The sequence below is a fragment of the Tachysurus fulvidraco genome, chromosome 19, assembly GCF_022655615.1.
Source record: "Tachysurus fulvidraco isolate hzauxx_2018 chromosome 19, HZAU_PFXX_2.0, whole genome shotgun sequence".
Taxonomy (NCBI): Eukaryota; Metazoa; Chordata; class Actinopteri; order Siluriformes; family Bagridae; genus Tachysurus; species Tachysurus fulvidraco.
Genome location: NC_062536.1, coordinates 2,952,529 through 2,964,755, shown reverse-complemented (window position 1 = coordinate 2,964,755; position 12,227 = coordinate 2,952,529).

The following is a 12,227-nucleotide window of genomic DNA, read 5'->3' as shown; positions in this document are numbered from 1 at the left end:
AAGAGGAAGATGATGACCATCAGTGAAAAGGTCAGACTTAGGGCCAATCCTACTTCGCGGATTTTCACCTATCGCGAGGGGTTCCGGTCCCCATTAACCGCGATAAACGAGGGCCACATACCAGGCCACAGGCACGTAATAACATACTAGTAACTTTAATGCGCACGTATGTGAAGTAAAGATAGGCTAATAACCATAGGCTATATACTATTTACAAACACCATTTCAACATGGTTCTTAATTCATACCATAGATATCTACACATAGATGTCGCTTTGGGGTTGCATCAAAAAATGCATCAAAACCGCTGCCATCATGGAACAGGGGTCTTGTACATCAAATTCATGGACGATGCCAGACTTTTGTGCTGCGTTTGGATGTTCAAATGAATTAAATCTAAAAAACAGACAAGATTTCCTTATCTGTCAAACGTATTTTATTAGTCATGGACAATAGCACTCAGGAGAGAAGGCTTCGAGCCAAAAAACTGCACCTTACTGTGCAACTGTCATTTTTGGCCTAAAGATTTACTAGCACTATGCATTATATTTTGAAAAAGTAGATTATCTTAATATCAAAACCTTAAATTTTCTCTGGACTCAATGATAAATACATGTCTGACCGTTGGAACGAACCAAAAATAACTAGAAAATCGCATTCATGACGATTTATGATTTTATTTCTTTGCCTACATTGACGCTAATGCATTAAAGAGGAGGGGGTCCCTTTCCAAGATGGCGGCTCTATTGACGCATTCGTTCCAATGAATTGCCCTAGCTAAGGCGACATCTAAGTGTAGATATCTATTTCATACCAGGCCACAGGCACGTAAAACATACTAGTAATGTTAATGCTCATGTATGTAACGTAAAGATAGGCTAATAACGTAATATATAACGTTTTCAAACACCATTTCAACACGGTTCTTATTTCATACCAGGCCACAGGCACGTACAACATGCTAATAACGTATTATATAACATTACAAACACCATTTCAACACAGTTATCTCATGTCAACACTCATGCGTCGCTGCCTTAAAACACGTTTTCTGTATTGTTTTCGCTTATTGGCTAATTAACAACAGTTTAAACGCTCTGTTTTATCATGTAATTGGTCTAACCTGAAACAATTAACCAGGAAAGTGCCCAACGAACGTTGCCGCGTTATCCAGTCCACGTCCAGTCATGGGTGAAGTGGATTCCCGGTCAACTGGATTCCTCTGAGTGGATCTGGAGTGATTGAGCATTTGATAGATGATAACAACCTTCTGAACCTTCCAGTAGCCACAGCATGCCCTAACTGGACCATATCAATGGTCCCATTAACCACTGATAACATCCATTCAATAGTGTGATAACATTCGTGTTTAAGTCATTATTTATATATTTTATAAATAAATAATGACTTAAACACGAGGAAATCCAAACTAGCATCGAGCGGTACCAAAAAGCCAGCCGTGACAGCAGAGATGGTCGCAGATGTGACTGTTTATGTAACCGGCAAAAGAAAATAATACATATTGTCGACTCGTCAGCCTACATGAAACACAACTGTTTTTGTCTACAGGTTTTTGAATTTCCCGCGCCGAACATTTGACCCCCCTTCGATTGGCTGCCGCAGAATCCCGGAAGTCCTCGCGGCATTATTCTCTCCCAGGCGGGCTTTTTAAAAGGCATCTGCACGTCTATCTTAGCAATCACCTTATAATGTGTTTCGCTTCACAGAATATCCACCAGGTGGCGCATAAGAACCCTGTTTCTCTTAACCCTCTGGAGTCTGAGGGTGTTTTGGGCCCCTTGAGAAATTTTGACATGCTCTTACATTTGGTTCTTTTTAGTTGCTTTCAAATATATTATTGACAAAAGACTTATTACACTGTATTCAGCACAAACTGGACTACCATAATATGTGTAATACCATAATACCATAAACTGTGGATTACACAATGAGCTGTGGATCACTCTGAGTGAGAAGTACTGTACAATACTACAAGAAAGAATGTGTTTCCTTTGTGGATTATTTAAAATACACATTAGCAAAGACAGCGTTAAAAGGGAAATGTGTAACAATAAAACAATTGGCCGAATTCCAGCGCTTTTTAATGACGTCTTTCTAAACGAAGATCATGCAGACAAAGGCGACAGACGGCGCACCCTCATTATTTTATTCATTTAAAAAAATACAACGTTTATATAGTGAGCATACACAAATGAAAGTAGACCCTTTACAGATTTAAATGATGTATTACTTTGACATGTTTGATCAAATATGACAGAGCAGTTAAGCTCTTTTTGCCGGCATCTGAAAAAAAAGCATGTTTGGGCGCCGGCGGCAAATCAGACTCCAGAGGGTTAAACACTCAAAGGATTTTTAATATTGTATAATATGTTTATATTATTAATTTACATTTAAAAAATTTAGATTTTTTTATTTTACTTCACATTCCATCAGAATTGTGAGAAAACTACATTAAAATATAAAATCCACAATAAAATATAATTATAAAGGCGTAAGAAACACTTCTTCTTCTTCTTCTTCTTCTTCTTCTTCTTATTATTATTATTATTATTATTATTATTATTATTATTATTATTATTATATGTTGCCTACATTTACTCAAATAATAGCAATGTAAAATATAAAGGAAATCATAGTTCAAGTTAGGAATAACATAACATAATTGACATTAAGAGATTTTATTAAGTTACTTTAATAAATTATTTTAGAGATATTTATAGAAATATCTCTAAAATCATTTATTTGCATTGCGTTCTGTATTGCATTCATTTTGTACAAATACTGGCTAATTTTAATTTCCTTAACACACTGCTGTGTTAAAAGAGGGAAAGTTATTATTATTATTATTATTATTATTATTATTATTATTATTATTATTATTATTATTATTATTATTATTATTATGTATAATACATTAAAATGGTCAAAATGGTTTCAAAACAATCTCCTGGCTTTGAAATATACCAGCCTGTAATTGTGCATTAACTTTTGTGCCTCTAGAGTGAAAATAATTCAACATTTCTTTTTTTTTACTACAAAATGAGGCATTTTTGCATATCAATGAGGTTTATTATACGAAATATTACAAAATTGTGTGTGTGTGTGTGTGTGTGTGTGTGTGTGTGTGTGTGTGTGTGTGTGTGTGTGTGTGTGTGTGTGTGTGTGTGTGTGTGCATTTTTGCCGCACTAAATGTGGCCGAGTCAAATTTACTCGGGAGGACTTGAGGAGGAAAGTATTTATTTTACGAACACATAGTTCAACGAAAATAGACAAAATTAATTTTCAAAGTTCATAATTTGGAACAATTCTGGTAAATTTTAGCCAAATGCAATATGTGGAAGGAAACCCAAGTTATGACACCTTCTTTTTTAACACTAGATTTACAGGTCTCAAAGGTGATTGGGGTGTTTGCACAACAAAAGCAGGGCTGAAGAACTGTGAAAATCTCAACAGGGGGGAAGATCATCACACCTCGGGACCCGCACAAGAAAATAAATCTAGTGTCAAGACACTGCTGTGTTCTGTATTGATCGATGTTCTGTAAATTTGTACTTAACAAGCCTAAACCATGTTATTCAATTTGTTATTGAATGATTTATTGGTACAAAGATGGTTTATTTGCATATGTCTATTTAACTTGATCAATTACATTTTTAAATATAAGTATTTTCATAAAATTAGTTTTAACATTTTTTCTGAATGATTCACAAACTGCAATGTTATAAAAAAATTTTCTTATTGACCCAACCGTTTACCATTCACCATTCAAAAAAATATTCACAGCATTTCAAACAAGTGGAAAACTTAATCGCTTCTTTTGGAGAAGCTCGTTAATCCTGTCTCTTACAAGCTTCCAGTCAGACAAGGAGGTGTGGAATTTCCTAGCAACAGCATCGGAAATGGCTTGACGTACATTCAAGGGCAGAGCGTTTTTTCCCTTTGAACCATCATAGTTCACAGAACCTACCTATAAATGTTATAAATGTGATAAATGTTAAGGGGAATTAACCTTTTAAATAAACCAGCAGCAAAATGATCTGCTCTGGGTGTACCGTCTGATCCTGCTGCAACCAAATAAAGTTTTTTCTCGACCTCCAGGGACACGTGATTTAAAGGCACATCTTGAAGAACTACTCCCGTGAGAGACCGTTGAGCAGAATTATGCGAGTGAAAATTTGAATTGTTTGTTTGAATCGGTGTTTCAGGCAGCCTCAAACAAAATGATGACATTGAGGGACATTGCTGTGATGTGTTGGACGATTCTTGAACAGGTGAATAGAGCATCGGCAGTTTTTGGTATATGAAAGCGGAGTCCTCCGTTATGTCTGCTGGACGAGTGCGGTCAACACACGGTGTGGAAACGGCCGATGGGAAACCGAAACTATCAATGTCCAAATGTCCATTGGTGAAACTAAATTCCCCATGACCAGACGGATGGATTTGGGTCGCCTGTTGACATTCGGTCCGAGTTACCACCGGAGTTGGAAGATCATCAACTGGACTGTCTGTAGCCGTAGAAAGCCGTGTCTTTTTTTTTACAGCGGTTGGACTGTCTGTAGCCGTAGATTTATCTGTGGTCGGTGGATGAGACCTCTCATTCGAACCTGCCTCCAACAAACCAACTTTTGCCTCCAAATCCACAACCCTTCGTGTCAAGGCTGAAAGCTGTTGTTCAGAGATGTTGACAGCAGGGCTTCGGCGTTGGATCAGTGCAGCCTGTAAACCAGCAAAAATTAATAACATAATCGAATGGAAATGTGGGCTATACCATTACTCGTTACAGTAACAATAAAAAAATGCATACCGATTTCTTTTTTACAAGTCGTTTTTTTTTTTTATGAAGATTGGCAAGGTTCATTCTCCTTTCCAGAATTCTGTGGAGAAATGTACGGTATGGTTAAGACACAAGTACAACACAAACCGAAAGTACAATACAGCAAGTCCAAATTGGTTAATATTGGGACACACAAATACAAAAACTTCTTACCTTTCGTTTATTGGTAGCTTTCATTGCAGCAGCCTTGGGGTAAAATATCTTTGCCTCCATGTTCATTGAAACAACGGCGAATAACTACAGTGAGTGAATAACTACAGTGAGTGAATAACTACAATGAGCGGTTTCTCTTATTTTATAGTTTAGGACCACTCCTCTAACAAAATAGTGTGAATGTACTTCATTTAGAAAACATTACATTAAAGAGACCATAACTTGGTTATGACCTGAATACTATATTATACTACTAGCTTGATGAGTTGTTAATGGGCCATCAAACGTATCTGTCCATTCTCACTTATTCCATGCACCTGTGAAAAAACAATATTGGGGGTTGTGTCAGTGGTCTATCAAGGCTAAATGTCTAAATGTTCTGAAGCAGCTAAAATAAAGACTGCACTGTAGGAAACGATTCTGTGGTCATGTAGATTTGAATTAATGTTTTTCGTTAAAATGTATTCAATATAATTGTGTTTTTGATTTTGTGGCAAATATTTAATTAAATTTAAAAAAAATGTTTGGAATAAAATCTACCCATTGCAGTAAATCTTAAGAAGTATATATATCTAATCCCAAATGGAGAGAATATTGAGTTAATTCAAATTAATGAAATCGGGCAAATATTAATTGAAAAGCACTTCCTGTCAAAATGCGAATCAATAAAATAAATTAAAATTAATTAATAAAAAATAGCTTAAATTAAAATAATTCAGGTAAGTTCAAGTACTTATAAATAAAATAAATAAAATAAAAATAAATAAAAAATAAATATGCACAAGTAACACAAATTTCCAAACCTTTATACTTTTTTCTCAGGCAGAACTAGAACGAGGCAGCCCATAAATTCTCATAAACTGTGTGTGTGTGTGTGTGTGTGTGTGTGTGTGTGTGTGTGTCTCCAGTGACAGAACAACAGAAGGAAACACACACACATTTCATACCAGGCATGCTGAACAGAACACTGCACACCGGTCAACGTAAAACGAGTGTGTGCGTGTGTGAAAACATGCAGAAACAAACTATTTCACCAAAAAAATCATTCAGTGATGTCACCATGAAACTTCACCATCTGCATTGCCGACGGTTTGTGTGGCTACATTAACTAACCCGTCCCGCCGCTGAGATTGAGTATGGTAACGTGACGAGCCTACGTTTGATTGGTGAAACACAGTCACGTGGTAGAGCGGAAATTTCTCTCTCTGTCAAAATAAAACATTAAAATTGATGCGTAGAATCCCAAAGAGGTAAAAAGAAAAGTAACGAGCTCATTTTAGCCTAATGTAGCAGAGTTACTCAAGTAAAAGTAAAAAGTATAGTGATTTAAAACTACTCCTAGAAGAATATTTTTTTCAAAAACTTACTCAAGTAAATGTAACAGAGTAAATGTAACTCGTTACTACCCACGTCTGCGGCAGATGTGACTTTTTATGTAACCGGCAAAAGAAAATAACACATATTGTCGACTCGTCAGCCTACATGAAACACAACTGCCCTCTACAGGTTTTTGAATTTCCTGTGCCGAACATTTGACCTCCCTTTGATAGGGTCTCGCAGAATGCCGGAGGTTCTCGCGGCATTCTTCTCTTCGAGGCGGGCTTTTTAAATGGCCACATCTGTAGGTCCTTGTTTTACAACACTGCTTCCTCTGAGGGTCATAAAAACCCATTTTTAAAAAACTTATGTCATTGTTTCAATTACTTATCACCTGTGTACAGGAACCAGACAAAATTTTGTTAAAACAATATGAAAGACGGTGTGGTGGGAGGTAAAGGGGGCTCTTTAACTACTTTGAGGCAAGACATACATCTGCTAGATCAAAGGTATGACCTTTGACCTTTTATTAATTTCATATCACTAATGACAGCTGTCATGACAGCTGTCTGTCATGACAGCTGTCAGGGTAATAAAAGGGTAATAAAACTGACATCTGATGGAATATGACCCTTATATCTCTCTTATGGTCAGTCAGACTTCATTACAACAACCTCAAAAATTTGTCATTTTCTCAGAATTTGACATAATTGATAGAAAAACCCTGGAACAAACAGTGCAACATCTTAAAGCATCAACTTGCAGCCCTGATACCATCCTGACATCCTTTCTCAAACTGCTTAGAAACTGACCTCTTAAAAATAGTAAATACCTCTCTGCTCACAGGCACTTTTCCAGAGTCCCTAAAAACGGCAGTTGTTAAGCCTCTCCTAAAAAAGAGTAAAGCACTATTTGGACGGGATTAGTTTGATGTGGGGATGTGGGGGTAAAGTAATTATTACCAGAGCTTCTCTGTGATTTTAGTCCCGTCCGAATGTGCCATCTCGGTAATCATTACGGACAATAAACCCGCTGTAAATATGTACGGTAAAATTCCCCATCATTTCCTGTTTAAAAGTTTGCGCTTGGAGTCTGTTTGCGCACGTGATAACAGGAAGCAATGTCATATGCACATGACGACAAGTATTTGGGACTTCACTAAATACCTTTACCGTCTTTGGTTTATTTAGTTTAGTTTAGGCAAGGCAAGGCAAGGCAAGTTTATTTGTATAGCACATTTCATTCATTTTTTGTATAGCACATTTCATTCACATTTCATTAGACAGCTGCAGCTCATACAGAACGCTGCTGCCAGAATTCTGACCAGAACCAAAAAATCTGAGCACATCACTCCAGTCCTTACACTGGCTTCCTGTTACATTTAGAATAGATTTTAAAGTAGTGTTACTCGTTTATAAATCACTTCATGGCTTAGGACCGAAATACATTACAGATATGCTAATTGAATATAAACCAAGCAGATTACTCAGATCATTAGGATCAGGTCAGTTAGAGATACCAAGGGTTCACTCAAAACAAGGTGCGTCAGCATTTAGTTATTACGCCACCTATAGCTGGAATCAGCTTCCAGAAGAGATCAGATGTGCTTCAACAGTAGACACTTTTAAATCAAGATTAAAAACACATCTGTTTAACTCTGCATTTACTGAATGATCACTGTGCTGCTTCACACTAACTGCAATTTTTATCCAAATCACTTTTACTCCTGTTTTATTCTTTTTAACATATTTTAAACTGTTTATATTAAAATCACATTTATTTTCTTTAATTGTTCTTTGTTTTTGTTATGATTTTATCATGTGTCTCTTATTTTTACATATATATTTTTCTCTCTTATAAATTGTTTTCTAATTTCTATGTAAAGCACTTTGAATGACCTCTGTGTATGAAATGTGCTATACAAATAAACTTGCCTTGCCTTGCCTTGCTTAAACTAAATAAACCAAAGACGGTAAACGTATTTAGTTTGTGAAGTGTCAAATACTTGGCTGTGGTACAGTACATCTGGACGTAATAAATAATTACAAATTGACAGAGAAAGAATATCTATTAGTGAAACATTCTGCCACATAAAGATTATTCATTATTTCTTCATATGTTCTGTGCTTTTACACTAAATTTTACGTCAGTTTATTAATCTCCTGTATTTTATAACATTGGTTTGTTCTGTTCTGGTTCTAGGCTTTGGCTGTTTGTGTGAGAACCATAATGATGAAAAACAACCAGTACAAACTTAAACTGTATTTGATTCTGCTTTAGAGCAATATGATATTAGTGTGTCAGATGTGGAGCGGTTAAGTGGGAGTCTACAGGGGAAGCTGTGGGAGTGAGGAAATGAACACCTGCTTCTTATTAGTGAATGGTTATTTAACATGCTGTTTCCTTTATCATTCTCACTCTATATTTGTCTATATTTCTCACCAAGTTGTGTGTGTGTGTGTGTGTGTGTGTGTATGTGTGTGTGTGTGTGTGTGTGAAGCTGAACTGAGCCAATCTGCTGGAAAGCTGCCAAGTTTCTGTTACAGTGTACTGTTTTGTTAATGTGCGAGACAGGCAAGATCATCATTTAAAAAAAATAAAAAAAATCATAAACACCAATGCAGTTCTGTTTTTGGAAAGTAGTAGAATTTGATTCAATCTGATTGCTCTGAGGTTTGGATTGGCCAAATGCACAGCACTGATGTGCATACTATTGTAGTGTTTTTGTAGTATTTTTGTGTGCTAGTTTCAGTGTGTGTTAGTTAGATATATTGGTGTGTTAGCTTGCTGTGGTGTTGTATTGTTGATGTGTGCGTTGCTGGGGTGTTGATGCTGTGGTGTGCTGTGTGTTAGCTTGATGTTGGTGTGTGTTGCCATGGTGTTGGTGTCTGTTAGTGTGCTGCTGCTACTGTATGTGTTTCCTTGGTGTTTGTGTGTTAATTTGCTTTTGTGTTGTGTTTGCTGTGCTGTTGGTATGTTAGTATGCTGTTGGTCAAGTAAGAAGTTCATTCCTGTCTATATTTCTCCTTCACAAAGCCAGTGAAAAAAATTCAAAGACAAAGTTAGAACATAGCTCCCAAAAAGCCGTTGGTCCTACTTTAGAAAGTCACTTCTCTTAACAAAGCTTGTGAGCTGCTGCTGATGTTTGGTCAAATGAGAATACTAAGAGACATTCAGACCAATCTAAGTATGAATTTTGTTTCTAGACTCATGACTGATTTGTGTCATCTGTTGCAGGGAAAATACCTGAGGATGTCAGTCTACCACCACCAGACTGATGGCCTCATAAAATATTCAACTAGACGCTAAAGCAGATGATCCGCTGGGTGGCAGACAAGTAGAATTGGGACCTCCTCCTTCCTCAAGTCCTCTTTGTCATGTAAGAGATGCCACAGGCTTCCTTTTCAGGCAGCGACCTCAAGGAATGCTAGGCATGGGTCATGAAGCATGGGATAAGAAGCCTTCCCCCTACTGCAATCTCTTGGAATACAATTGACAATAGTACAAATTGACCAAGTAACTGTCTATTGTAAGAGAGCACATGGAAGCTGCCAAGCATGAACAAGAAGGTGCCTAAAGACCAGCTCAATCAGGGAGTTCAGGATAACAAGTACTGCTTCTTGTCCCCAATGTCACCTGAAATTCCTGGCTTAATGACAGGGTTTGTACACTGTCCTCAAGAGAATAGTACCTGTCAACTACCACCTGCAACAGCTGGGTAAGCATGCAGACACCCAAATATACCTTGTCAATTTATTAAAAAAATTAAGTGAGTCTATACCAGTGGTGTCTGATTCACCCCAACAGATCCAACTGAGCTTGCCTCATAGAGGCTGATCTCAGTTCATCGCAGCAGCAGGATCTGACAGATTTGGTGGACAAGTTCGCAATTGGCGTCACACACCTGGTCACAACAAAATCAAGATCTCTCAGTAGTAGTGATGAGACAGCAGCCATATTGGTTCCCTGAAGCCTGTCATCATGTCTATACAGGAGGAAGTTGTCCAGACACTTCAGGATGGAATCCTGTCCATGCACTAATGGAGTCCAGCCTCAGTGTCATAGTGCCATAGGTCAAAAGAAGTATCAGCCAAGCAATGACTTCCAGAAGCACAACTAGATATCGGTCTCTGAGAGATATCTCTTAATTCAAGTGGATGACCTGGTGGAAAGACCATAAAAACCTGGTTTATCTCCACCCTGTACCTCACTAAAGGCTACTGGCAAGTCTCTCTGGCCCCTGACACAAAGGAAAATACTGCATTCAGCACTGCCAGTACCCACTGGCAGTACCAGGTTTTTCTTTTTGTAATCAATTTTTCTTTTTGGGATCAGTGGGGCACCCACAACATTCTAATGACTGATGGATATTGTACTCAAGTGCCACAGTCAATAAACAGCAGGGGTACTGCATTGGCCAAAGTCTGCTCAAGACATGAGAAAAAGATGGGTCCTTTACACCGGCTGCAAACTGAGCCCTGCTGAGATGGACATTACTTTGGAAGGAGAAGCCCTGGCAGTAAATTGGGCCATCAAATGTGTGGAGTTGGTATGTGATGCCTTAAAATTGATGTGTGTTAGTGTGGTGTATGTTGTTGTGGAGTTGACGTGTGTTAATATGCTTCAGCATAGGTTTAGGTCCAGCATGATGAGGGGTGTGTGTGCTGTGCTCAGCTCTTGGCTCCGCAGGACATTCTGAAATATACTTTCCTGTCTCTTTAATGTGTACCAAGTAAGAACACAGAAAAAAATAAGCTGATGAATAGTCAATAATGTATCTCAGAAAAAAATCTTTCAAAAGGTAATGGCAAAAGAACACAAGCTAGGCCAAAGTGAAATAGGGGCAGTGCTAAAATAGGGGTAGAAGATTCATAAAAATGGGCATCCAAAGCCAAAGAAATTGACCAAAAACAAACAAACAAACAAACAAACAAATAAATAAAACTATGGGCTTCACAATAACATTCAAAAGGTTAATATCAGCAATACTAACACAACAAAGATTCAGAAAGAGGACAATGACAACTGGTAAGTGGCAGGAAACACAAAAAAGGCACAAGGAGAACCTCTAGTGGTCAAACAAGTCCATAAATCTAAAGGAAATAAAAACTGTGTAAATACACAATGAGGACCTCTAGTGTCCAGAACAACACCATCATCCTGACACATTGATCATTGTGTGTCAGAGTTCACAATGACACTGTGCATCCTCAGGGGCAGTGCTGTGGTGAGGACGGATCTAAATGACCAGTTAAACAGCCTATACTAGAAAATATTAATTGACAATGTCTTATAATATAATAATCTTCTAAATATATACACCCCCCCTCAATATCTTCTAAATATACACACCCCTCAAACAGACTCTTCACCCAAACACCCCTTACCCTCAAACTTTACCCTCCTGCCATCTGGAAAAAGGTACAGAAGCATTTGAGTCTTCACGACCAGACTGTGCAACTGTTTCGTACCTCAAGCCATTAGTCTACTCAGCATCCAGAACTGAACAATACAGAACTCACACACACACTGGATTGTGTGAACTGAACTGTAATGAACTGTACTGAACTCAAACACACACTCAAAAACTCATTCAATAACACAGTTGTGCTCAAAAGTTTGCATATGCTGAAAGAAATTGTTAAACATTGCCATTTATGTGGAAAACATGGCTGATAATGCAATAGAATTGTATCATATTTAAGGATCGTGGTCACATGAAGTCATTAATGATAACTGAAATCCCCTAAACAACCTGATCAAAAGTTTACATATGCTTGAATGTTTGGCCACATTATAAAAACAGGTTGACACACAGAGCTTTAAGTGGCTGGATATTGCACCATGGGGAAGACAAAGAACTGCCAATGGACCTGTGTAATAAGGTAGTGGAACTTTATA